The sequence below is a fragment of the Hemicordylus capensis genome, chromosome 5, assembly GCF_027244095.1.
Source record: "Hemicordylus capensis ecotype Gifberg chromosome 5, rHemCap1.1.pri, whole genome shotgun sequence".
Lineage (NCBI taxonomy): Eukaryota > Metazoa > Chordata > Lepidosauria > Squamata > Cordylidae > Hemicordylus > Hemicordylus capensis.
In genome coordinates this window covers 229,757,634-229,764,293 of record NC_069661.1, presented here as the reverse complement: position 1 = coordinate 229,764,293, position 6,660 = coordinate 229,757,634, and positions in this window count along the sequence as shown.

Here is a 6,660-nt window from a genome sequence, read left to right as displayed (position 1 = left end):
TGTAGAGAGGTAAGTCAGATGTCACTAAAAATAAATTATGTCAGCAGAAGGCTTTAGGTTTAGTGCATTTCTGCCCTGTTCTGTCCGGTAGGAGACCACCACCACTACTTCACTAAAAGTTTATACTGGATAAAATCAGGTCACCAGATAAAACAGCAAAACTGTCTGAATTCAGAATCTCTGGATATGGTACATATTGCAGTTCTGTTACCAGGAGAGTTAAGGGCAAGAGGGAGTCCTTTATAGTAATGGCCTATTTGTGGAATGAGAGCATACCTGTCAGATTTTGTTTTCGAAATGACAGATCCTTAATTGTATGATAAATGTAATCAGATATTGACCAGTAAATCAGGCTATTTGCAGGAATTTGAGTAAGAGATCGAGCTGAAATACTGTGTATTTAAACATTATGCAGGATAGCAGTTGTGACTGGTTTGAAGTTGCCGGGCACAGTGAATAGTGAGCTGCTCTGCACAAACACAATTGAAGTGAACGGTTGCACAAGCTCATGGATGTGAGATCTTGGACTGTTCCCATTTCCTTCAATGACTGTGCTTGGTAAACTTTCCACTGGATTTGCACAGTATGATTAGAATAAAGCAATGTGTATTGGCAGTGCACACAGTATGCCAATATAAAGCGAAACCAGAAAAGCACAACTCTTCCTTGTCGTCTTTTCGTTGTTGCTCTCCACCTGTGACTAGAGCCATGGGTCCTCCTCCCAAATTAAATCTGTCTTCTGCCCCCAGCCCAGCACCAGTAATCTGTTCTGTAGATCGGCATGCAGAGATCCTTGCATTCAATCATATTCATGCAGGCAGAAACGTGTTTAGTGGGTTACTAAGGCTCATGCTGGCATTAGAAAGAGGCACAGAGCAAGATATCTCTGACTCCTTAATACCATGCACAGAAAATCAGATCAGTGGCACTGTGGTCACACTGGGACAATGAAAAAGCAGTCATCTAAATGCATCCAGCATAGATCAGCAGGGGTCTTCTGCCAGCATGTGTTCAGTCCACCCAGGTGCTGACTAATGCGGTCTGTAGGATCTTATCAGAACTTTGTTTGCTCCCTTCCTCTGGTGTACCATCCACTCCCCCATCCCCACCCAGGGCTTGGTGGCAGGGGGAGTATTCCATAGTTGAAACATCTTTGGGTTAGTGACTGGATTGGTTGTGGTAGAAAACAGTATTTGGCATGAATCAGGACAGCAGTGAGATGTCCTTTCCATTGAAAGAAGTAAGCAAAGCCTGCGGGGTCTGTTGTGCCTGTCGATACATTCTGACTTCAGCGTGGACCAAATACTAACTCCCAAGAAATGAAGCTGCTGATGTCCATTTCTCTATCCTTTTTTACTCTCTATTCCAGGTGGAGGTGGCAGAGGACGTATGCCTAAAATCTAGCATCAGGCACTTAGTTTTGGAAGGAAGCTACAGTGGGTAGATAGGTTGTTAAAAGTTGGGGTTTTTTTCGGCTGGCCCTGCTCCATCAACATGTGGGTTGCTACATCTGTGCAGGACCGCCCTCACCACCACACACACACACACACACCCCAGCACATAAAAGCACCAGTCACTTGTTGCACACACTACAACTGTAGTCCACAGGCTGTGTCATTTGTGCCTACACGCACAGGGCCCCTATATAAACAATGCTATCAATGTGTGGGCATCTGGTGTGAGAAGGGGCAATCCCCAAACTTGCAGTGATTGTGTACCCAGGACTTACATGCTCCTCCTCCTGGCACTAGGCCTTCCTTTCTTTAGATCAGGGCTGGAGAACTCCCAGGCATCTGGGTGTTTGAGTTTCTGGAGATTAGGGATGTGCAAGAACCAGTTTGGCACTCCTTTTCTGGAGCACCAAACTGGTTCGGAAGTCTGGCGTTTGAGCTGGTTTGGGGGGTGGGGGTCCTTTAAGGGGCAGGGAAGGTGCCCTTACCTGACCCACCGCTTCCCCTCCCCCACTGGTGCTCTCCCCAAAAGTGTTGGTGCAGGGCTGCAGCGCACCTACTTACAGCCCCGGTGAACGCCTTGCTGGAAATGGCCAACATGCATGCACATGGCACGCATGTTGGCCATTTCTGGCATGATGTTCACTGGGACTGCAAGCAGGTACACTGTAGCCCCGCACCAACAATTTTGGGGAGAGTGCCGGTGAGGGGAAAGTGGCGGGGCAGGTAAGGGCACCTTCTCCGCCCCTTAAAGGACCCCACCTCCCGGGAGTGCACGAACCAGTTCATGCACATCCCTACTTGAGATATGTGGGTGGCTAGGAAGTGGGAAAATCCCAGCCCCTGGCCTAGGCAAAATCTAGCCGCCCTCTGTCACTGTTGCCGCTGCCACCACCCCACATAGCCAATCTTGCCATCTTCCATTGCCCATCTTACCTAGCCTTACTTGTTGGGCACATGATGTATTCTGTATCCCCATTTCCCACCTCAGTAAGAACCAGGTACTCAGTTGGCGGGCACCCCTTTGCCCCTCTCAGTCAACCTTTAGCTATTGAGTATTGACTGATTCTACTTGCTCCTGTGCAAAAGTGCTGCTCTTCAAATCCTGCTATCCTTCCAGAGTCTAATGGTACTAAAGCCCTGGTTCTCTGTTAGCAGATTCCACTTTTATTGGCCCTGTTGTCACCTAAGGGGAGTATCCACTTAGCTCACAATACCATGTTTTCTTCATAGTGACAAATATTTCTGTTAGACTAGCAAAACGGAGGAATTTGTATTGCTTCATTATTCAGTAGTCAGCTGTAGGCTTTTTAAAAAAAAATCTATAAAGCACTAGGGAAAGCATCTTGTTCAAGAATGCACATTATAATAAGCAATGCATGCCCTTTGATCTCCCCCCCACCCCCGGCTTGGCATCTGAGCGTAATGCAGGTTCTTTGGGCTACTGTTTTTGTAAGACATTCCTGTTGAATCTTATCCACTTTTTCTCCTTCCTGCTGCAATCTCTCGGATCCCTATGTTCTTTCTCTAGTCTGACAGACAATAAGGGGGGAAGGTGAGATTTTGCATAAAACCCTCACAAATTGCGCAACCTCAGTAATGCTTGTAAATGTATCAACTTGCTCAAATCTGTGCCTGATTGGAAAGATTTGACTCCAAGCACGGAATCTGGGTTTTCTCCTCACAAAATGAGAATTTCTTTCTCGAATGAACGGTTGCAGGTCCCCTGAACATTGCGTCCAGTAAGATAACCTCTCTCTCTCTCTCTCAATTGAGTATTCAATGGCCAACATGATGCGCAGCCTTTCATTGATGGTCAGGACCTTCCGGGGCCGCTACACAAATTCAAAAGTGGCTCTGATGGTGCAGCAATGGGACTGCTGTGTAATGCCTTGAAAGCTTCCAGGCCTGGGGCTGTAGCTCAGTGGTAGACATCTGCTTTGCATGCAGAAGGTTCCAGGTTCAGTCCCTGGCATTTCCAGATAGGGCTGGGAAAGACTCTTGCCTGGAACCCTGGAAAGCTGCTGCCAGTCAGCACGCTGCTGACTGAGCTAGACGGACCAATGGTCTGACTCGCAATAAGGCAGCTTCCTATGTAGCAGCACAGCATGCCTTTCCCTTGGTTGCTCCTGCGCTGCTGCCTGGAAGTATTTCAAAGGCAATTCCACAGCAGCTCCAGTGAGTCCTTATCTACAGGAGGCTGTGTACCATGTTGGCCATAATTTATTTCTATTTGAAAAACTTCCCATAATCTTTTATCATTTAGAAAACACACATTTTTAAAATGAAGAATCCACGTTAGGTGCTCTTGTGAGGATAGCCAGGATATAAACTTTCAAAATACATTTGGCTTCCATGTAAAAAATAAATAAATTTGGAGGGCTATTTGATGCCTTTGGGCTTCTTCGAAGCGCAAAGGGAATGTGCCTGCTTTTTATAGAAACCTGTCTTCATGTACATATTCCTAAATTGATGGCTGCTATTGCCAGAAATTATTCTCATCTTTAAAGGGGGGGAAAAAAAGCTCTGTCAGGTAGGCAGACTGCCCCATGGTCCATCGATGCTGCTTCCACCACTGCAGGTTTGCCAGGAAGTTCTTCAGCAAAGATGTCAGCAATGTATGTGGAAGTCTCAGCCTCATCTTTGTACAGACACAAAGTGTGCAGTGTGTTGACATCATCCTCTGTACAAACATAGGGCACACCTATCCAAAGATGTTCCCAATACAACATGTGCATTGTTGCCGTCTTGACTGAGGGATTTTATAGGCAGCAGTTCACCAAAAACAAGTTTCTGGTCATACACAGTTGGGTAATTCCAAGGGTGACGGAATCAGGTATGTTACCACTTTTTCAATGACTGTAGCCATAAGCTGGTTTTCAATTGGATATATATACCTACTGGCAAGAGAGCATCTCCTGCTATAAGGTCATATTTTTACAAAACCCTTAAATATTTTAGTATCTGAAACATGTAAAATTGATAATGGGGGAAAAATCCAAATATTTCTGATTCCGTTACAAATTTGCATGCTTCATACTCTATAATTTAAAGACTTTATAAAAATATAGCCTTATAGTAGATTTCCTCTTGCTAGTGAATATACTGTATATAATATCAACTTGAATTTTGGCTATGGCTAGTGTTATTGAAAAAGTGGTACCCTAACTGATTCCGTTACCCCAGGAATTGCCCAGTTGACATCCTGCCCATACCTACTATAAGCATCTGCTACAGTTTGTGGAAGACCTTTCCCTTCACTTCCTTACACTGTGAAACATCAGTATGTTTTGATTTTTAGGGGTGGGGGAGTTTTTTGTAATAGTGAGCTTAGTGAAAGAGTTAAGATATGAAGTGTATTTTGCAACTGTGTGACACTGTATTGCTGTGTGGACCACAAGGGCAGTCTATGTAGCAGAAAACTGTTCACAGTACTGTAGCTAAGCACGTTTCCATCCATCGGGGAGTGGGGGAAATGTCACCCAAATGGAATGACACAGTTTGTGAGATTACATTCTAGATTCAGTCTGAATCTAGTGTGTATCAGTAGAGACATGAAATCACATTAAATTTAATCTCCGACTTCCATTATGTCTTCAATAGAAATGTCGCCTGGGTTGCATAGAAGTATAATGATTGAGGTTATGCTGATGTAATTTGCTGCTTGCAGATGGAAAGGCAGCAGAGCGTTTCAGTCAAGCTACACAGAGCCAGCCCAGCTGGTAGCCCTTCCTGCAGTACTCTGGGATATCATTCCCCCACTGGCCCACTCACTTTCACCAGGAAATCTCACCCACGCACTGCATTGTATGGATGTCATACTACACAAAGTACCCAGGCTGGCTGGAAATTCCTCAAACCCCCACTGGCAAGTGGTTTATAACACTTCAAAAGGGAGGGGAGGAGGGGGAAGTGTTGGGGCCATCTCTCTCTTGCAATGTGGATTTAGTGAAGTCTGTGTGACATACACTTTCTCTGTAAAATGAGCCATTGGGCTTCATGTGCAAAATTTAAGAGAGGCACTTAGAGAAACATTTCGTTTGCCTTTTAAGTTTCTTTTGGCATTGCGATCCAAGCTTGTCTATGGGCTTGCACAAGATTAAGCTAGCTTTCAGAGTTAGGGAGAGCTAGTGCATGTGTCTTGCTTTATCATGGATCCCCCCCACACTGGAAGTGTGTGCTTCCTGAAATGTTTCCTTTGCAGTTTGCCAAATGATCTGTGCCTTTTGTCAGTTTAAAGAGAGAGAGATCCCCAAAGTGTATTAACTAGGTGCTTTGTGACTGGAGCAGTAGCTTTGACTCCCAATACACTACATTTTCAAGTTTGGTTGAAACATAGGAAGCTGTCCTTTAGCAGACGGTTTCATTAAAATGAGTGGCATTGTACCTCCAGCATAACTGCCGTTTTATTTCACTGGGGCTTTTTCTGGGAACATCTCAAGACAGATGGTACCCATAGTTTTTCCTCCCCAAATTGGCAGAAATAACACACACGTGTTGTGTGCCCCCTCAAATATACATAAATTGGAAGACTATTGCATTTGTAATATATAAACTAAGAGATACTTTGCCTCTTCAGAGGGCCAGCTGTTTTTTGAGTGGAATTATAGTTTCAAGCTCTATGGTGTAAAAGAGAGATTACCTTGAGAAGGGAAGCTATATAAAAAGCCATGTATTGGTTAAGTGTGTTTTAGAATAGGAAAGCTTGGATTTGTTTGTAACCATAAACAGGTACAGAGCCCAGTGTTGTTGAGGCCCCTTTTCTCTTGTTGAGGGAAGGATTGGAGATTTGCCAGAGGTCTTCCTGCTGAAATGGGTAATCTGTCTACAAACCCCAAACAGTGTGTTAATGCATTTTGAGTGACGTTTAGGTTCACTGCATATGGATTAATAGCAAAGAAGAAGCAGGAGTTAAGCTGAGGCATGCTGGAATTGTATCTTCTATACTGATGTCCTGGTCCATCTATCTGCCTAGGGAGAGAATGGGCTAGGCGGTTAGCTGGTTTTTCAGTTTTCTTCTTCCTACCTTTTGGTGCATGGATCTTGGCCTCCAGATGGTATCAAATGCAGATTTCATACTATATAGGGCCTGATTTTTGTTACCCTTTTAAAGTATGACATAGGGTGTAATACCGTACAAATAATTGCGACTGAAAGCCCAGAAAATTGTCTCGCTGTGGCATTTCCTCCAAGGCCTGAAGAAGTACAC